The sequence below is a fragment of the Aegilops tauschii genome, chromosome 1 (assembly GCF_002575655.3).
Source record: "Aegilops tauschii subsp. strangulata cultivar AL8/78 chromosome 1, Aet v6.0, whole genome shotgun sequence".
In the NCBI taxonomy this organism is placed as follows: Eukaryota; Viridiplantae; Streptophyta; class Magnoliopsida; order Poales; family Poaceae; genus Aegilops; species Aegilops tauschii.
The window spans coordinates 251,198,072-251,220,239 of record NC_053035.3 but is presented as its reverse complement, the minus strand read 5'-3'; positions in this window follow the sequence as shown (position 1 = coordinate 251,220,239).

The following is a 22,168-nucleotide window of genomic DNA, read 5'->3' as shown; positions in this document are numbered from 1 at the left end:
TTGTACATACCAGCGCCAGCGCCCGTGCCCGTGCGCTCCCCTCCACCCACCGTAGTGCTGGCCCCCATGCGTTTGGCTGCACCCACCGCGCCCGTACCCGTGCCTGTGCGCGTGCCCCCCTCAGCGGCATGGGACGCTGCCGTCGACCGCTACCTCTCAGCGGCGCCAGTTGCCATCCTCCCGCGCCCCGCCCGTCGATCGCACGACGACATGATGTTTGATTTACAAGTGAAGAACATTTTGTGCTGCCTTGAAGACTTCAACAACGGCGTCCCGGAGGACGACAACGAAAACGACGGCGCGGCACGCCGCCTACGCCGCCGCCCGAAATAGTTTTTTTGGGTTTAATACTGTATCTCGAATTCTCGATCATATGAATATAAATTCGCAGTGTGACTGAATGAAAGATATGCTTTGAACGAACTTGCGTTTTTCTCTCTTAATGTACAGACTTATCAAACGATTTTCTTTTGAAGAAACGTCAATGGTTTTTAAATATAAAATACTCATCGCAAACGTTTTAGTTAGAACACCCAGATGCAAACCGACAGCTTCCCCAGGAAGCCAAGGGAACATGTGCCGTGCAGGATTTCTGCATCCCTTCAACGCAAACGGTTCTTTTGCATGACCCGTGTGCAAACACGTACAAACAATTGGGTAATATTTGCATATCTGTCATTTTGGGTATGTTGCCATTTGTCAAACTGGAAAGATTGACATTTGTTTATCTAGTAACATTGCCATTTGTCAACCTTGTAACACTGCGATTTGTCAAAATATGCAGCTAAAAATCAGTAGCACTATCTAATTGTTGCAACTAAAATCACTAGCACTGTTCGTATGGACACCACTAGCAGGCGTGAGTTGATGGACGCATATGCAAATGTACCATTGATTACATACAACAAGTCATCAGCGCACAACAAAAAACGAGGATACACGTTGGATTATAGATCATTTCCAACAAAACATTCTAGTAAAGTTTTTCTCACACAAAAAATAACAAAGCGATGAAATGAACTTCAGCTTAACCACTCGTTGGCGTTGGAAACGCTTGCTTTGAACCAGAAGTGATTCTCTAGGAAGGGCCAGCTACTGTCAATCTCGAGACCAATGCAGGACTAATCATCCAGGCTGAAGCGGCCTATGCCAGGACCCATATTGGGACGGTAGGGAAGCATAGCAATGTTTGAGGTCTAGATACAGTTGCTTGTCATAAATGGTAGTAACGTTGTGTCAACAGCAGCTGGATCGCCTTCCACAATCATTGGATAGTTTTGTCCAAGGAAGAGTGAGTTTCCTCCAAGACTTTCAATACTGAACCAGGGAGAAGGTGTTGGCGCTAGTACACTAGTATCCATCCCGAATACCCTGCAACGGATGTTGGAATAGGTCCGGAGAGGGCGGCCATGCGAGACAACACCTGCTTCCTTAGTAACATCAGCAGTGCCCTGTATACAAACAAGAAGAAGAGGTGATCCATCGGAATAAGTTGCCAGGCACCACTGAGTATATGGGTCCAGCTCGTCCTCATGCTTGTGATCATCAGCATCGTCATCTCCCCCTTGGTTAGAAAATTTTAAAATTATAGGTGGTGGAATGTTCACAGGACCTTGGTGTCGGTGTCAAAACCGGCGGATCTCGGGTAGGGGGTCCCGAACTGTGCGTCTAAGGCGGATGGTAACAGGAGGCGGGGGACACGATGTTTACCCAGGTTCGGGCCCTCTCAATGGAGTTAATACCCTACTTCCTGCTTGATTGATCTTGATGATATGAGTATTACAAGAGTTGATCTACCACGAGATCGTAGAGGCTAAACCCTAGAAGGTAGCCTATGGTATGATTGTTGTTGTCTTACAGACCAAACCCTCCGGTTTATATAGACACCGGAGGGGGCTAGGGTTACACAGAGTCGGTTACAAGGGAGGAGATCTACATATCTGTATTGCCAAGCTTGCCTTCCACGCCAAGGAGAGTCCCATCCGGACACGGGTCGAAGTCTTCAATCTTGTATCTTCATAGTCCAACAGTCCGGCCAAAGGATACAGTCCGGCTGTCCGAGGACCCCCTAATCCAGTACTACCTCAGTAGCCCCCGAACCAGGCTTCAATGACGATGAGTCCGGCGCGCAGATTGTCTTCGTCATTGCAAGGTGGGTTCTTCTCCAAATTCTGAATACTTGTTTGAGTAGTGTCCGGCTTCCCATAAATGTTGCACTCCTTGGCTTCCGCGCCTAATAATGGATATTTCTCCACGCGTCGAGCGAATGCGAGAAGTCGGGGCATTTTTTCAATTGCCACCCTAGCCATGTGGGTAAATCGTCTATTAAAGAGACGGGGATTCTCAGATCCAGATCACACCATCCTCCTACAGCGAGTATCCACCAGAGCGCGCCCGGAAAAAAGCCATTCCAACATGGCCGGTCGTCGGAGCTCCTCCTCTCGCCCCCGTAGCCCTAAGCCCTGCAATTGGAAGATGTGTTCCGTCCCCCATAGCCAATTAGTAAAGTTACAGACCCAGGGGTTTCTCCCTTCAGCGTATATGGTCCCCATTCGAGCCGGGCTTGCCACCTATAACGGCGGGGAGCAAGCGGAGATCTTTCCCAGCACATCCATGGGGGAGCGGGTATGCCTTGTCTCTTACTTATTAAGAGGGCTTGGATTTCCAATTCATCCGTTCCTCCGCGGGCTCCTGGAGTTCTATGGCCTCCAGCTGCATAATTTCACTCCCGCCTCCATATTACACATAGCTGGCTATGTCGCCCTTTGCGAGCTGTTTTTGGGCTGTGAAGCTCATTTCGAGCTATGGAAGAGGCTATTCTGCCTCGTACCCCGTACACAGGAGGGGTCACTGTACCAAGTGGGCGGAGCCGAAATATGGCGCATCGCCGGGACCGGATACCTGTCCGGTACTCCGAAGAAGACATCTGAAGACTGGCCTTCGGAGTGGTTTTATATGGAGCACGTCCCCCTTCCTGACCCTATTCGGATGGGCCTCCCTAAGTTCGACAATGCTCCCCTGAAGAAACGCCGCAGCCGGCGCCCTCGGAGCCCTCGGGAGGAAGATAAAGGAGAAGTCCTTTACCTGATGGGCCGGATAAAGATGCTGGCTCAATCAGGACTGACAATAATCGAGGTTATGTCAATATGTATAATGCGGGGGGTACAGCCACTTCAATATCGAGGGCACCCCATGTGGCACTTCAACGGGGAAGATCATGCCACCCGCTGCGGGCGTAAGGGACTGCACTCAGTTGCTGCTCTAGCAAAAATCCTGTCCGATTTGTATAAAGGAGAAGAAGAGGAGTTCGTCCGCATTAAGCCACGGGATGGATTCTCCATGTACAACCCCCCAAGCTGGGTGAGCCGCTACTTTCCACTCCAATCCTTTCCGCATTCTTTGTCATGAGTATTTACCTTGCTATTTCAAAGCAGGAATTGCGAAAAGCTGTGAGGGAGGTCCACAGCCCGTCTCCACAACCAGAGGACCCTGACCGGGCCCTTGACCCCGGACTCGAAGAGGATCCAGACATATTTGTGGAGCTAATTGACAGGACGTTCTATCAATTGAGCTGCGACGATGCCATGGTGGCCATCATAGCCGATTATCCTGGACTACTCCTTGCATCGCATGTAAGTAAAACCGGAGCCCTAACTTCCAAGAAGGATCCCTTTTTCTGCACTTCACCTACCGCACACATATGGTGTCTTACAGGGAAGGCCCTCGGGACGCCATGCCGAACCCGCAGTGACTCACCAACAAGGGGCACCGAAGCCGGGTAGGTTTAAAAGGAAGGCGGTCAGGAGTGAGACGCCGTCGCAGAGGTAAGAAACAAAACCCCGCTCCATGGTTGTCGTCTTTTTAAAATATAATAACGTCCATGTTTCCTAGTAGGAAAAACGCTCGCCGGACTATACCCAGAGAGGTTGCCGGTCACGCCTCCACCAGTCGGGCTTTAGAGCCGGACATAGAGGCGGACGCTAACATGGGGCCAACACCGGATGTTCCTCCTACAGAGGATGCGGATAGGCTATCCGCTACAAATTCCGAAGTGGAGAGCGCCATGAATCACAGGCGTCGCCGGGCCGTACTCCGTGATGCTTGTTTCTCCCAAGAGGCGTTCGATGCCTTCAACTCAGGAGACGCGTACATCCGAGCTGCTCAAATGGTCTTGCCAGAGCCACGGACCAGTATGTAAAAGATATACGGGTAAGGAAATCTAATAGTTATGTATATCAGTAGCCCTTGAGACTTGAAACAGTTGACCCAACTGATTTAAGGATCATTGTTTGCATAGGTTCTTATGGAGAAGAATAACCAGTTGTCTCTAGAGCTGGAGGAGTGCAAAGCCCAGCTTCAGGCCGGAGTTGCCGCAGTAAAGGAGTCCGAGAAGGCCCCATCTGGTAACGCTTGTTTTTATTGCAAAGAATGTCATGTACCAGGTAGTATGCAGCATGCGTGCAAATCTAACAATAGATTATGCAGATGGTCCGGGAGTGAATCCGGCTGAGCAATATGCTCTACGACAGCTAAAGGCTGGCGAGCGCGTGCTCACGCAAGTTAGGCGGGAGAAAAACGATCTCCAAGACGCCAATATCCAGCTGGGCATGGAACTGAAGGATGTTCGGGCCCAGCTTGCTGACTCCGTAAAGGAGAATAAGAGGCTTCGACGCGGCATTTTCAGTAAGTGCTTGAACGAACTTTTAAAGAGTTCGGCGAAGAAACCGGCTAACAGATTTATATCTGCAGGTATGCTGACGGGTCGTCCCGAGGAGGAGATGCCCGGGTCCGCGGGTGATCTTCTGCCAGAGCTCTCACAACTGCACGAACAAATTCGGCAGGTGATGCAGGGCATTGCCCAAGCCTTGTGGCCATCTGTCTCCCCGCCAGGGGGCATGGGGGAGCTTGTAGAGAAGCTCAAGGGAGCGCGGCGGCGCTTCCGATTATGGAAGATATCAGCCTGCCGACAAGGTGCGAGGGAAGCCTGGGCCATGGTGAAGACACGGTATACCAAGGCTGACCCTAACCACATGGCCGAGGTCGGACCTGTGGGGCCTGATGGGAAAGAGATCCCCGTCAGTTTGGTGTATGACCAAGTAGAATTAGCCGCAAAGTATTCCCAACAGGATTGTAGGCTAGGCAGCCTGTTGGATGGTATAGAAGAAGAATTTAGTCAGTCTAAGTGACTGTGTACTTCAAATGACATATATTGTCCCTAGCCGGATTGTAAATCATTTGTCATGGCAGACCTTTTTGCTTCGACCTCTGGACCCGATAGTCCGGAGTGTATCCGAATACCCGCTCAGTTATGTAAAAACCGGGGTACGCGTGGAAACCAGGCGTAGGGGTCATAAGTGCTTGAACAGACAAGTACCCAACTAGCTATGTTATATTAATGGATAGTAAGAAAAATCTTCCAGGGAGAATAGTTCCGTTAAGGGTTCCTTTCCCTGGGTACGCATGCCCTAATGTGCATGTCCAAACTGCGAAAAGAGACGAAGGCTATAAACATCTGGGGGCATGTATTAAAATAAATAAAAGTCATCTTTTGTTCACCGACCGAGTATTCCCTTAAGAACGCTAGCTTTCGGCTTCACCTAGTCTGAGGTACACATCCGGCTGGCCCGATAGTAACAATCGCAGAGGTGCTCCCCTTATGCCCTAGCCGATTAACGGGAACGTAGGGCATAAACACAAGAGCCAGGCAACCCAGCTTGGCCAAAACTTAAGTCATATCGATGCATATAATGGTGAAAAAAGTACATGTGGAAGAATAACACATGTGTGGGGCATAAAGCCCGGAAAATAGTTATATTAAGCTTCTGTATAAGAAGCCCCCAGGTATAATGAGCGTGGTTAGCGCGTCAAGATTGTGTAGTCAAGACACAATTTATCCTTTTAAGGCCTTGAAGAAAAGGAAAAAGGAGAGAGAAAGAGAGAAAAGACAGATAACGGATATGTAAAAAATTGACGGAGGTAAGGAGACGAACATAGAGTCCAGCACTAGGCGTAGAACCTTCGGAGTCTGGCTGCGTTCCATGGGTTTGGCTCAAGTCGATTATCTAATGCATCCCGCAGACGGTACGCTCCACCGGTCAGAACCTGGTCAATAATGAAGGGACCTTCCCATTTGGGCTTGAGCTTGTTCTTTTTCTTCTCCGATAGGCGTAGAACGAGTTCGCCAATGTTATAAGCTTTGGCCCGTACTTCTCTGCTTTGATACCTTCAAGCCTGTTGCTGATAGAATGCGGAACGGGCTTTTGCCACGTCACGCTCCTCCTCCAGGGCGTCCAAACTGTCCTGCCGATCGAGCTCGGCCTCTTTTTCTTCATATATGCGCACCCGAGGTGAATCATGAATTATGTCGCAGGGCAGTACCGCCTCTGCGCCGTACACCATAAAAAACGGTGTGTATCCGGTAGTGCGATTCGGCGTGGTCCGTAGCCCCCATAGTACGGAGTCGAGCTCCTCTACCCAGTGCGTGTTTGATTCCTTTAAGGACCGCACTAATCTGGGTTTGATGCCGCTCATGATAAGACCATTTGCTCGCTCGACTTGACCGTTAGTTTGCGGGTGATAGATAGAAGCATAATCGAGCTTGATTCCCATGTTGCTGCACCAAAGTTTTACCTCGTCGGCTGTGAAGTTCGATCCGTTATCGGTGATGATGCTGTGGGGGACGCCATAACGGTGTACCACCCCGGATATGAAGTCTATCACTGGTCCGGATTCGGCCGTTTTAACAGGTTTGGCTTCTATCCATTTGGTGAATTTATCCACCATGACCAATAAGTATTTTTTCTTATGGCTTCCCCCTTTGAGGGGTCCGACCATATCGAGCCCCCAGGCCACAAAGGGCCAAGTAATGGGGATTGTTTGGAGGGCGTTAGGCGGCATATGGCTTTGGTTTGCAAAAAGCTGGCAACCGACGCATCGTTGGACAAGGTCCTGTGCGTCTGCTCGGGCCGTCGGCCAGTAGAAACCTATACGGAAGGCCTTGCTTACAAGGGCCCGAGCTGCGGCGTGGTGGCCGCCAAGTCCAGCATGAATTTGTGCCAAAAGTTTCCGCCCTTCCTCTTCGGAGATGCACCTTTGAAGGACTCCGGTGGTGCTTTTCTTGTAAAGCTCTCCCTCGTGGACCTTGTAGGCTTTAGACCGCCGCACTATGCAGCGTGCCTCATTTTGGTCCCTGGGTAGTTCCTGCCTGGTTAGGTAGGCCAGGAATGGTTCTGTCCACGGGGCGATGATGGCCATTATCACATGGGTTGAAGGTGTTATTTCGGTGGCGGAGCCTCCGATTGTGTCAGAGTGTTCGGTATCTGGTGTTGTGGCCGGGTCCGGACTATTGTTACCGGTGCCCCCTTCCCATACCACGGATGGCTTAAACAGCCTTTCCAAGAAGATGTTAGGTGGGACAGGGTCACGCTTAGCGCCGATACGGGCGAGGATATCCGCCGCCTGATTGTTTTCCCGAGCCACATGGTGGAATTCAAGCCCCTCGAACCGAGCTGACATTTTGAGGACAGCGTTGCGATAAGCCGCCATTTTCGGATCCTTGGCATCGAAGTCTCCATTTATCTGAGATATTGCAAGGTTCGAGTCCCCACGCACCTCCAGGCGTTGAATGCCCATGGAAACTGCCATCCGGAGACCATGTAACAGGGCGTCGTATTCGGCTGCGTTGTTGGAGTCTGTGTATACTATTTGGAGTACGTATTGGACTGTATCTCCAGTGGGGGACATCAGGATGACGCCAGCCCCCAGACTAGTCAGCATTTTAGAGCCGTCGAAGTGCATAATCCAATTGGAGTACGTGCCGTACTCTTTAGGGAGTTCGGCTTCTGTCCATTCGGCGACGAAATCAGCCAGTACTTGAGACTTAATGGCTCGCCGTGGTTTATATGTTATGTCGAACGAGAGGAGCTCGATAGCCCATTTGGCAATCCGGCCCGTGGCATCGCGGTTGTTTATTATGTCGTTGAGTGGTACTTCCGAGGCCACCGTAATTGAACACTCTTGAAAGTGGTGTCGTAATTTCCGGGATGATAATACAAACCGCGTATGCTATCTTTTGATAATGTGGGTACCGTGATTTGCATGGAGTGAGGACAGTGGATACATAATATACCGGCTTTTGAAGTGGGAATTTATGTCCGTCCGTCTCTCGTTTGACGACGAGCACTGCGCTTACAACTTGGTGAGTTGCCGCTATATATAACAGCATTGGTTCGCCGACATTTGGTGCGGCCAAGATTGGGTTGGTGGCCAGGATGGCTTTTATTTCTTCCAATCCGGCCGTGGCCGTGTCTGTCCACTCGAAGTGTTCGGTGCGCCGAAGAAGGTGATAAAGGGGTAGTGCCTTTTCTCCTAATCGGGAGATAAAGCGGCTTAAGGCCGCCACGCATCGAGTTAACTTCTGGATTTGCTTGAGGTCAGTTGGGATAGCCAACTGTGACAGAGCTCGGATTTTAGCCAGATTTGCTTCAATTCCTCTACTGGAGACGATGAAGCCCAGGAGCTTTCCGGCGGGCACGCCGAAAACGCATTTTTCCGGATTGAGCTTGATGTCGTATGTTCGGAGATTGTCGAACGTGAGCCTCAAGTCTTCTGTTAAGGATTCAACGTGTCTGGTTTTAACGACCACATCGTCTACGTATGCCTCCACTGTTTTGCCGATCTGTTTTTCCAGACATGTCTGAATCATGCGTTGATACATTGCACCGGCGTTTTTGAGCCCGAAGGGCATTGTGTTAAAACAGAAGGGGCCGTATGGAGTGATAAATGCCGTTGCGGCTTGATCGGACTCCGCCATCTTAATTTGGTGGTAACCAGAGTATGCGTCAAGGAAGCACAATGAGTCGTGTCCAGTCGTAGCGTCGATAATTTGATCGATGCGGGGGAGGGGGAAGGGATCCTTGGGGCAAGCCTTGTTAAGGTCCTTGAAATCAACACATAGGCGCCATGATTTATCCTTCTTTGGTACCATCACCAGGTTTGCTAGCCAATCCGGATGTTTTATTTCTCTAATGAATCCAGCCTCCAGTAACTTGGCTAGCTCCTCTCCCATGGCTTGTCGCTTAGGTTCAGAGAAACGCCGAAGAGTCTGCTTGACCGGCTTGAATCCCTTTAGAATGTTAAGGCTATGCTCGGCCAGCCTGCGTGGGATTCCTGGCATGTCTGAAGGATGCCAGGCGAATATGTCCCAATTCTCGCGTAGGAACTCCCATAGTGCGGCGTCTACAACGGGGTTTAACTGTGCCCCGATGGATGCTGTTTTTGTGGGGTCCGTTGGGTGGACTTGGAATTTGACTATTTCATCCGCTGGTATAAAAGAGGTGGACTTGGATCTTTTGTCGAGTATCACGTCGTCCCTGTCCACTGTGGAGTGCAGCGCAGTTAATTCCTCGGCCACGAGGGCTTCGGATAATGCCTCGAGGGCCAGTGCGGCTGTTTTGTTTTCGGCGTGGAGTGCTATGTCCGGATCACTAGCTAAAGTGATGATTCCGTTGGGCCCGGGCATTTTGAGCTTCATGTACCCGTAATGGGGTATGGCTTGGAAGATCGTGAATGCCTCCCGCCCTAGAAGGGCGTGGTATCCGCTACTGAACGGGGCCACTTGGAATGTAATTTCTTCGGACCTGTAATTCTCTGGCGTGCCGAATACCACATCTAGTGTGATTTTCCCAGCACATCGTGCCTCCCGACTAGGGATGATTCCTCTGAAGGTCGTGCTGCTTTGCTCAATGCGATTTCTGTCTATTTCCATTTTTTTAAGAGTCTCCTCATAAATGAGGTTTAATCCGCTGCCGCCGTCCATGAGCACTTTAGTAAGCTGAAAGCCGTCCACAATTGGACTAAGGACCAAGGCGGCTGGTGCTCGGGCTATTCGGAATTTAGGTTCGTCTCTGGCATTGAAGGTGATAGCCGTGTCGCTCCATGGATTTATTGCTGCCACGTGGCAGACTTCGGCAAGGCTGCGGAGTGCTCGCTTACACCTATTATTTGAGGCGAAGGTCTCGAAGACTGTCAATACTGTATTGTTGTTAACCACGGGGTGGTGCTCTGCGGTATTTTTAATGAGGAGATCCTCGCCGCTCTTAGCCACCTGCCGGAGTAACCAACATGCTCTAAGGCTGTGTGTTGGTATGGTATCCGCTGTACTGTGAATTTTGCATGGCCCATTAAGCCATCCCTCCAATATGGTTCCACGCCCTGTAGTGGGCTTTTGCTTCTTTGTAATTGAGTCGGGCGACTTATGAGAGTGCACCCTTTTAGTTCGGACTGGGGATTTTGTCAGAGCCGGAGCATCCCAAAATTTTGTTTGGGTTTTCTAGGTGCTTTCCATCGCACAGTACTTCCGTACTATGGCCGCCAAGTCAGCGAAGTGTGCTATGTCACGGCGACTTATGGCATTGAGGATTCCCTTGTCCGTGCAATTATTGCAAAAGAATGAAATTGCATCTTCCTCGCGACAGTCCTTGACCTTGTTCATTACAAGGAGGAATCTGGCCCAATAGTGGTGTACTGTCTCCTGGGGCTCTTGTCTAATGTGGGAAAGATCGTTTATGTCTGGGTGGGTGGGTGGATTTAAGTCCGAACCTTGACCCGATCTGAGACCCAGGGATAGAGGAGTTTCCGATCTTGGGAGTTCGGGCTCCGGGATGTTGCCCGATAGGTCTGGCCCGCTGCCTGATTCTAGGTTCAGGGTTTGGGCGATGTCCTCCCGTAGACGGGTATCCGGCTCAGAGAGCTCGGGAATCCGGACATAGTTTGTCCTCAAGATAGAGGAAGAATCGCCGCATTGCTCCTCCACCACCGCTATCTGATGGGTTACCAGCGGAGAGTTAATCTCCCTTTGGTCGGGTTTAAGCCCAATCCAATCATAGTCCGTAGCGACTCCCAAAGCGGTGATGCAATCCAAGAGCTCGTTTAAAGAGGATAGCTCCATTGGATTCATCCGCTCGGTAAGTTCCGAGCCGATGTGGAGGCTGTTTTCAATGACCCGAGAAGTCATCGTCGGCGCAGCGGCCGAACGGGCGGTCATGACGAAGCCGCCTAGTCGGAGAGTTTGGCCTACAGCCAGGGTTCCCCCAGAGGTGATGTTGTCCCTAACAATGAGATGAGCCATCCTTCCTTATGATGACGGCACAGTGGAACTCTCAATGGAAGCACCAATGTCGGTGTCAAAATCGGCGGATCTCGGGTAGGGGGTCCCGAACTGTGCGTCTAAGGCGGATGGTAAAAGGAGGCGGGGGACACGATGTTTACCCAGGTCTGGGCCCTCTCGATGGAGGTAATACCCTACTTCCTACTTGATTGATCTTGATGATAGGAGTATTACAAGAGTTGATCTACCCCGAGATCGTAGAGGCTAAACCCTAGAAGCTAGCCTATGGTATGATTGTTGTTGTCCTACGGACCAAACCCTCCGGGTTATATAGACACCGGAGGGGGCTAGGGTTACACAGAGTCGGTTACAAGGGAGGAGATCTACATATCCGTATTGCCAAGCTTTCCTTCCACGCCAAGGAGAGTCCCATCCGGACACGGGTCGAAGTCTTCAATCTTGTATCTTCATAGTCCAACAGTCCGGCCAAAGGATATAGTCCGGCTGTCCGAGGACCCCCTAATCCAGGACTCCCTCACTTGGAAACACAAGAAGGTTAATTAATTAGTAAAGGGAAACTAGCTAACCCACATGCATGTGGATGAAACAGTTATAATTACGGTGGAAGACAAACGTACCGAAAGCATGATGATTCCATGCAAAAACAGTGCCACGAGTGGTGGCAGCAAACACAAGACCCTCGTATTGAATTGGATCACAGTACTCATCCGTGTACATAAATTGATTTTTGAGCAATATCCATCGAGGCATGGAAGTAAGGAAGGCAACAAGCTTGTCGAAGATAGCAATAACTTCATAGTTCGAGTAATCCCAATAGCGGCTGGGAACTCAACAAATTGCTATTTTCCATAGATGACAGTCACCATGATCATATTTGAACTCACATAGAATACCGGTGTACTCAACCTCTGGGCAGTCGTTTGAGATTTTTCTAAGTGGAACCCGATGACGAGTGTACACATTCACAAGTTCCCACTCGCAGTTGTACCCAATGTAAACAACCCAATCTCCATTTGCGCCTGCCCAAGCCTGCCCTCAAGTGATGGCATCTTAACATCATACGTATCATTATCAAGCGGCATCAACTTGCACAAGGCGAGGCTTCCCTCATCCCTGCGCCAGTCAGCAGGGTCACGGCGAAGAAGATAGGGGATATCAAACCACTCCTGGACTCTTGGGTTCCTTGTAGTGATGTTATTAGTTGAGTCGAGAATGGTCTTGAATGAACCTGCCATGCTAGCCGAGGTGATGGCGTCGCACCGATCAATGAGTTCCTCCACCGCGTCATCATTCAGATCGGGGAAAGAATAACGGGGTCGTTTCTGGCCTGTTCCCTCCATGGAGAAGATGATCGAACAATGGCAGAAGGAAGGGTGAAGGCGAATGGAGGAGGGAGGAAGAGCGTGCGACAGTAGTTCCAAATCGAGAGGGAAAGGCGAAGAGGTGGTGGACAGTTGCCACGGTACACGAGGAGGCACCTGGGGAGCGAATGGTTGCCACAGAGGTCACACACTGATGACAAGGGCCGAGTGAACCGCATGCGTATATCGCACACACCTTGATCTGGTTGACCGTTTCTTTTGTGTTGCCTAATCACAAACAGTTCATCCAAGTGAACTGCATGTTGTATATCGCACACACCTTCATCTGGCTGACCGTTTCTTTTGTGTTGCCTAATCACAAACAGTTCATCCGAGTGAACCGTATGTTGTGTATAGCACACGCCTTCATCTGGCTGCCCGTTTCTTTTGTTCCTCCTCATCGCAAACAGTTAATTGAACTGAACCATATGCCCTTCATCGCACACGCAACTAAAACCTGAACCGTGTTTGATGCATCCTCCATCGCAAACCTTTATACATTTCTGATGGTTTTCATACAACACCGTTTGCGATTATTGCATCGCACACAGTTTCTCGAAGGGTCTCCGATCGTAGTGTCGCGTTAGCAGCATCCTGAAGTAGTGTTACTCTATCAACTGTTTTGATGGATGACTGAAATCCTACTGTCGAGTGTTTTGCAGTGCCGACAAATGTTATCCAGCTTCCAGATGATGACGATGAGGATGTACCTCAAAGGAGTACAAGGAGAAGAGTCAGAGCTTTGAGCAAGAGGGCACCTGCCAGCAGAGCACCTCGCCCAGCATCTGAGCATGTAGTTCAACAACTTGATGATCCAGTACGGGCTACTGTCTCTTTTGCTGATCCTCTGTCGACTGACCAACCCTCGGTGTCGAATGTTTAGACTTCTGGTCTGACTGCACAACCTCAAGCTCCAACCCCACCGGCCACGTCATCAGCTCCATTTTTTATGCATCATGTCCCGGAGGACCAAGTAGGAGTCGCCAAGGAAGCCATGATCCAGGCGGGTCTGATGATGGACCGACTGAAGGTGGTGTTTGACACTAGCAAGGCCACCTACGATGCCAGCTCTGCCCTCCAAGCCAAAGTCCGAGTAAGTGGAATTGTAAGTTGATTTTCGATTGGCTTTTCCAGCTTGATCCTTGCTCTGTTAGGATACACTACCTGAAAACCGCTGCTTTATTATTCGTAAGATGTCCGTTTTGGAACCTTTAATGTTCATCTATCATAGGTCTGTGCCTTGCATCTGTACACCCACTGTTGTTTTTTAGTAGCTGTATAACTCTTCCATTCGAGTTTAGATAGGTCGTGTCGAGTGAGATCTTGGTCCAGTGGGGGCACGCTGAGTGCGCCCACTGGGTGTAGTCCCTGAGACCGCTGTCGACTGCGGGCAGTCGACGGTGGTCTGGGAACAAATGTTTTTTACTCCTTCCACTCGGTCTGGGCGGACCATGCCAAGTGGGAAATCAAACCAGTGGGGGCACGCTAAGTGCACCCACTGGATGTAGTCCCCGAGACTGCTGTCGAATGTTTGATTCGGCGGCAGTCTTAGAACTCTTTTGCCATAGCAATCTGATCTTGCACTTTTTCACTCAGAAATAACTTATCTTTGTTTCTGTCGATTGATTTATCTTGTTGTTGATTGCAGAAATCTTGCGAACTTGGGACCCAGTATGCTGCCCTAGAACAGGAGAAAATCCAACTCAAGCTTGACCTGGATCTGGCCAAGGAGAGCCTGAAGAAGGCTCAGGATGAAGTGGCAATCATGGGAGGTAACAACATGTCGATTGCATGCCTTGTTATATTTCCTTTCTCATCGTCTTTTGAGACGAGTGAGTGATCCCACTCGAACAGATGTGCGTAGTGAAAACCATCAACTCCAAGCCCGATTGAGGAATGTTGTTTCTTTAGACAAAATGAAGCAGGCCTTGGAGCAGAAGGACATTGATCTTGCGTGGGCGCAGAAGACGGCGCGTGAGAAGACTGAACTAGTTGACAGGAAGCTAGCTTCAATCGGCAAATTGGAGGAGGAGAACACCAAACTGAAGAAACAAACATCGCAGCTGAAGGAGGAGAAGGTGGTTCTGGCTGACAAAGTGGACGCACTCACTGGGAAGAGGGATGAGTTGGAGGTCTATCTGGAGGTCTTGCCAAGAAGATGTTCCTCATGCTCGAAGGTACTTTTCCTCGTCCGGCTGGATTCAAAAAACTTCTTCACAATGTTACTTTTCTCCGTGCAGAGTTCTGCCAGAATTTCGAGGAGGCAACCGGGCAGCTCGAGACGGGATTGGACCCCATGAACTCTCCTGTCGGAGACGAAGCTGCAATGAATGCGCTGCGACTGGAATCTTGCCTCGCCAGCGTCTTGGACTTTATCGCTCGGCTGAAGGTCGCACTGACTCGGGTGGACAAGGAGCTATGGCTAGAGGACAATATTCAAAATGACCTCGAGTCTCTGATGACTCGTCTCAATGACATCCCTGGTAAAGTGCAAGCTTGGAAGAAGTCAGCTGCTCATTGTGGAGCCGATGTGGCCTTATCACTCGTTCGATTCCACTTCAAGGAGGTAGGGAGGACAAGCTGAAGGCACTCCAGGTGGCTAACACAAAGAAGATCCAGTTTGAAGACTTCATGGAGACTTTTATCGATGCATCCACTCGGATCGCCGACGGAATTGACTTGGACACCTTTGTCGAGCCAGCTAGCCCTCCTCCTACCGAATGAAAACTTGATGATTTGAATACGTTTGCCCTGGAATGCTGAGTGAGCATGTAACTATTAAACTCTTTCACGTTTGATGCCCGAGTACTTTTGCTTGTGGTTCTGAACCTCGCTGGATTTATCCGAACTTGGTTGTTTTATCTGAATGCAGTTTTCTTGCCTCCAATGTGCTTGGATTTTTTAACTTAGGCTAAGCTCCTGATTACGGGGTGGAGCAGACTTTGTACTTGTGGCGCAGCTTAGAGTGCACCTCATCGTAGTTGCGGATTGCTCTCCCCGAGTGGGAGGATTGCTCTCCACTCGGAGTGTTTTTGAAAGTTAGGCAAGTACGGGATCGCAGCTAAGTCCCCGAGTGAGAGGATTGCTCTTCACTCGGAGTATTTTTGAAACTTAGGTGAGTATGGGATCACAGCTAAGCCCCCGAGTGGGAGGATTGCTCTCCACTCGGAACATGTTTTGTAACTTAGACGAGTACGTGATCGCAGCTAAGCCCCTGAGTGGGAGGATAGCTCTCCACTCGGAATATGTTTTGTAACTTAGGTGAGTACGGTATCGCAGCTAAGCCCCCGAGTGGGAGGATTACTCTCCACTCGGAATATGTTTTGTAACTTAGGCGAGTACGGGGTCACAGCTAAGCCTCCAAGTAGGAGGGTCGCTCTTCACTCGGAGTATGTTTTGAAACTTACGCGAATCTGGTTCGCAGCTAAGCCCATGAGTGAGAGGGTTGCTCTTCACTCGGAGTATGTTTTGAAACTTAGGTGAATCTGGTTCGCAGCTAAGCCTCCGAGTGATAGGTTTACTCTTCACTCGGAGTATATTTCAAACTTAGGCGAATCTCGTTCGCAACTAAGCCCCCGAGTGAGAGGGTTGCTCTTCACTCGGAGTATGTTTTGAAACTTAGGCGAATCTGGTTCGCGGCTAAGCCCCCGAGTGAGAGGGTTGCTCTTCACTCGGAGTATGTTTTAAAACTTAGGCGAATCAGTTTCACGGCTAAGCCATCCACTGGGGGATTTGGACGTATGTTTATGCGAAAACAATCATTAGGAGACTGCGGAAATCATGTCTTTGATAAAAAATCTGAAAGTATTCTTATTACATCTCGACGATCTGAGTGTTTAGGTATAAAAGCGGCGGAGCAGATCCGTGTTCGAAGAGCGCGACTCATCTTTCTTCTTGGCTACTGTAACGCCCCGGATCCGATGCGCCAGGTGTCCTCCAGTTATTCGTCGTTGTTGCCATGTCATCTGCTTGCGTGTTGCATTTTGCCATGTCATCATCTGCATTGCATCATCATGTTTTTCGAAACATGCATCCGGTCCTTTTTCCCGTTGTCTATTTCACGATCCGACACTCCCACACGCGCCCGTCACCCCTCTCTGACCTTGTTTCGTGAGTGGGAGAAAAACGTTCTCGGAATGGGCCGAGATTTTCCGAGTCGCCTTGGTATAGCACCGACAGACCGCCCGTCAAATTTCGTTCCATTTGGAGGTCGTTTGATGCCCCAACGGTTAACCGCGTAGCCCGAAAACCCCTTCTCTTTGCAGCCCAGCACCCCTCCTAATCAGCCCACTAACCCAGCAAACCCCCATCCATGCTCTCGGTCGTTCAATCACGATCGTGTGGGTGGAAACCGCACCTCATTTGGACCCTCCTAGCTCCCTCTTCCTATAAATATGTGCCCTCCCCGAAAATTCGCGCAGCTGAAACCCTAGCGTCTTCCTCCTCGCGCCGCCGGACACGTCGCTCCGGCCAACGACAAGCCGCCATGTCACCCCGCCGCCGCTCCCCTCCACTCGCGTCGCGCCACGTCTCTGCCGCCAGCGCCCTCCTCCACCGCGCCACCCGGGGCCCAGATCCGGCCCGCCCCGGGCCGAACCGGGCCACGCCGGGCCCGTCCTCCGCCGCCGCTCGCCCGCGCTGGAGCCCGTGCTGCGCCGCCTCCCGCCGCCCGCGCGCAGTGCTCCGGCCACCGCGCGCAACCACCGTCGCCTCGCCGTTCGGCGTCGTCCGCCGCCGTCGTCGCCATCGCCCCGAGCGCCGAGCCCCGCCGCGCCTTGGTCCGGTCCGGCCGGTCGCCGCCGCCGTGGCCCCGCGCCTCCCTCCGGTGACCGCGCGACCCCGTCGCCGATGAGCTCCGCCCCACCGTCCCGACGCCGGGCCCCGCCGCCCACCGCACCTCGTCGCCGGCAACTGCCGTCCCCGCGCCGGATCCGGCGAGATCCGGCCGGAGAAGGTCTCCCCGGTCCCGGATCCGCCTCCCCGGCGTCTTCCCCGTCTACTCCGGCGAACCCCGGCCATCTTCGAAATCCGTGCAAGATCTAGATCCCGCAGGTTGACCTCGTTTTTCTTCTAAGTCCCGAAATATTTTACATTCTGGTGCCCACTTTGACATGCCATAACTTGTTGCATACTGCTTTGTTTTGTGCGTGTAATATATCGAAATGTTCATCATGATGTGCTCTTCGTTTTGTTCCATTATTCTATGCTTGTTTGAGTCCATATTGATGCCCTAATCATCGTTGCAAGAGTGCTATATGATGTTATCTACTGTCTGTTATCAGAACTTGGTGATTTGTCTTTTTCATTGCATTTTGCGTGTGCATCCTATGAGCTTGATCTCTACATGTGTTTTGAACTAAATCATGCCATATTTACAGTGGTGCTAGTATTGTATTTTGAGGATCTCTGTGGTGACTAACACAAGCATGCAAAGTAGCCTCCGTGATGTTGCTGATTTCTGTGACTTGGTCATTTCTGCCAAGTCCGAGTCTATTATATTTTGTTGCCATGTAAACCTGCTGCCACCATGAGTTCTATGCATACTCTGGAGATGTTCACTAAGGATGTTTTGTTGTTAATGTTATGCTCTATCCATCCATGCCCTTGTTTGAATTTATGGCATGCTGTAGCTTGTTGTTATCTTGCTCTACTTTTGCTATAAAATATTCCTGGCAGATTGTTTACATGTTAACCAATTTTGCCATGGTTGTTACTAGTGATCCATGTACCCTATGACTATGCTATTACCATGCTTAGCTTCATATTTATGCCATCTTACTGTTTGTTACCTAGTCATGCCATGAATTGCTCTGTGATGAGTGGTTCCAGCTCACCAACATGCCTACTTATCGTTGTTTCTGCCATGTCCTGTTATTTTCACCAAGTCTGAATCTGTCATATTACTTGCTATGTTTACATGTGTGCCATCATATCTTCTGTGCCTTTTTGGCTCATGTTTAGTAAGGGACTTTTGTTCTATGCAATTAGTAGATTCATTCCATTCCTTTGTTTGCTATGATATGTTCCTGTAGCATGTTGTTTGATAGCTCTGAACTTCGCAACCTGATGTTATTTCTGTCATGTCCAGTGATTTCTGCCAAGTCTGTGAATCTGTTATTATTTGCATTCTTGCCATGTCCTTTTGAGCATGTTCTAGTGATTTCTGGAGATAGCTCAGTGTTCATGTTTTGTAATGCTTTACCTGTATATCATGCCCATGCCTTTTTTATCATGTTGAAGTGCTGTAGCATATTGTTTTGATGCTTGCGATAGGCCTAGTTGCTGTTTTGGACAGATTGTTGTTATATCTTGTTTGGAGTGTATGTGTTGCACCGTTGCTCCGTTTTGAGCATGCTCTATATGAAACTTGCTTAGTTTTGCTTGTAGTTTCATAATACCTTGTTGCATCCTTGTTTTGAGGTGTTTTCTTGATGATTGAATGCATTTTGCATCAATGCCATGGTTAACTTGTTTTGCTCATATCTTCTAGGCCGTAGCTCCGAATCTAATGAACTTTATATGTAATTTGACTAGAATTTTGTGTAGATCATCATGGTGCTTTTTAACTTTCTGTTTAACAACTTTAACTTGATGTTTTTTCAGATCTGGACCAATTTCGAAATTTGCATATGAGGACTTACCGGAATTGTTATAGGTTGTTCCCGACCTCATTTAAACTTGCTTTGATGTGTTGATCTTGTATGCATCATCTTGCCATGAGTAGCTTATTGTAGCCTTGTCATGCATCATACTTGGTTGAGCATCATGCCTTGTTCATGTGTGGTGTGTTTACTATGTTGTGTGCTTCTTCTCGATAGTTCTCGTGTCGTTGCGATCGTGAGGATTCGTTCGTCTTCGTGGCTTCATCTTCTTCATGGACTCGTTCTTCTTCCTAGCGGGATTTCAGGCAAGATGACCGTCACCTTGGATCTCACTACTATCATTGCTATGCTAGTTGCTTCGTTCTATCGCTATGCTGCACTACCTATCACATGCTCCTCAAGCCTCCCAAATTGCCATGAACCTCTAACCTTTGTCACCCTCCCTAGCAAACCGTTGTTTGGCTATGTTACCGCTTTGCTCAGCCCCTCTTATAGTGTGCTAGTTGCAGGTGAAGATGAAGATTGCTCCATGTTGGATTATGTTTTGTTGGGATATCACAATATCTCTTATTTAATTAATGCATCTATATACTTGGTAAAGGGTGGAAGGCTCGGCCTTATGCCTGGTGTTTTGTTCCACTCTTGCCGCCCTAGTTTCCGACATACCGGTGTTATGTTCCTTGATTTTGCGTCCCTTACGCGGTTGGGTGATTTATGGGACCCCCTTGACAGTTCGCTTGAATAAAACTCCTCTAGCAAGGCCCAACCTTGGTTTTACATTTGCCTCACCTAGCCTTTTTCTCTTGGGAGTCGCGCTCCCGAGGGTCATCTTATTTTACCCCCCCCCCCCCCCCCGGGCCAGTGCTCCTCGGAGTGTTGGTCCAAACTAGAGCCACTTGCAGCGCCACCTCGGGGAAACTTGAGGGCTGGTTTTAGTTGTACGTAGTGTTCATCCGGTGTGTCCTGAGAACGAGGTACGTGCGACTCCTATCGGGATTGTCGACACATCGGGCGGCTTTGCTGGTCTTGTTTTACCATTGTCGAAATGTCTTGTAACCGGGATTCCGAGACTGATCGGGTCTTCCCGGGAGAAGGAATATCCTTCGTTGACCGTGAGAGCTTATGATGGGTTAAGTTGGGACACCCCTGCAGGGTATTATCTTTCGAAAGCCGTGCCCGCGGTTATGTGGCAGATGGGAATTTGTTAATATCCAGTTGTAGAGAACTTAACACTTGACCTTAATTAAAACGCATCAACCGCGTGTGTAGCCGTGATGGTCTCTTCTCGGCAGAGTCCGGGAAGTGAACACGGTTTATGGGTTATGTTTGACGTAAGTAGGAGTTCAGGATCACTTCTTGATCATTGCTAGTTTCATGACCGTTCCGTTGCTTCTCTTCTCGCTCTTATTTGCGTAAGTTAGCCACCATACTTGCTTAGCCGCTGCTGCAACCTCACCACCTTATCCATTCCTTTCCCATTAAGCTTTGCTAGTCTTGATACCCATGGTAATGGGATTGCTGAGTCCTCGTGGCTCACAGATTACTACAACACCAGTTGCAGGTACAGGTTTTGCGATGATCCTGACGCAGAGCGATGTTACTTGTTTTGGAGTTCTTCTTCTGCTTCTTCTTCGATCAGGGGATAGGTTCCAGGTCGGCAGCCTGGGCTAGCAGGGTGGATGTCGTTTGAGCTTCTGTTCATGTTTCATCCGTACTCGGATGTTGATCATGCGTTTGATGTATTGATGTATTCTTGCGGCATTTGTATGCCTTGTATGTATCCCCATCTATTATGTAATGTTGATGTAATGATATCCACCTTGCAAAAGCGTCTTCAAGATGCGCTTCTATCCTTGCTGGGACCTTCGAGTTCCTTTAGGATAGGGTCACATCTTGGGCATGACAGCTACGTTGTAAAGGTGATAGGTCCCGTTGTGGAGCACCTTGGTGATGATGAAGGGGACTTCCCAGGCAGGGGCGAGCTTATGAGGCCGTTGCTGATCCACTCGGAGCACAAGATCTCCTTCTTGAAATGCTCGACCTTTGACGTTTCGGGCGTGGAATCGACGCAGCTCTTGCTGATAGATGGTCGACCGGACCAAAGCCATCTCTCGCTCCTCCTCCAGGAGATCAACGGCGTCCTGACGTGCTTTCTCTGCTTTGGCCTCTGAAAAAAGTTCCACTCGGGGTGCATTGTGCAGTAAGTCACTCGGAAGCACGGCTTCAGCCCCGTACACCATGAAGAAAGGGGTTCGATCAGTCGACCAGTTGGGAGTCGTCCTCAATCCCCACAGAACAGATGGCAACTCAGTCACTCAAGCTCCAGCTGCATGCTTGAGGTCGCGCATCAATCGGGGTTTCAGCCCTTGGAGGATCAAACCATTTGCTCTTTCAGCTTGCCCATTCGACTGCGGGTGGGCAACGGATGCATAGTCGACCCGAGTGCCTTGGGAAGCGCAGAATGCTCTGAACTCATCAAAATCAAAGTTTGAGCCGTTGTCCGTGATGATGTTGTGCGAAACTCGGTATTAGAACACCAACTCTCTGATAAAACTTATGGTTGTGCTTGAGTCAAGATTCTTGATAGGTTTGGCTTCAATCCACTTAGTGAACTTGTCGACTGCCACGAGCAGATGAGTGAAGCCACTTCTGCCGGTCCTTAGAGGCCCAATCATGTCCAGTCCCCACAAAGCAAATGGCCAGACGAGTGGAATAGTCTTCAAGGCCGATGCGGGCTTGTGGGACATGTTTGAGTAAAACTGGCAACCTTCGCACTTCTCAACTATCTCTTTTGCCATTTCATTGGCCCGTGGACAGCGGAATCCCGCTCGGTATGCTTTGGCCACGATGGTCTGGGAGGACGCATGGTGACCATAGGTCCCCGAGTGAATCTCGTTCAAGACCAGTCGACCCTCTTCTAGAGAGATACATCGCTGAGCTACGCTAGTAACACTTTCTCTGAAAAGTTGTCCACCTATAACTGTGAAGGCTTTTGATCTGCTGACGATCTGACGTGCCTCATCTTCATCTTCTGGAAGATCTTGCCTGAGAAGATATGCAATATACGGCACCGTCCA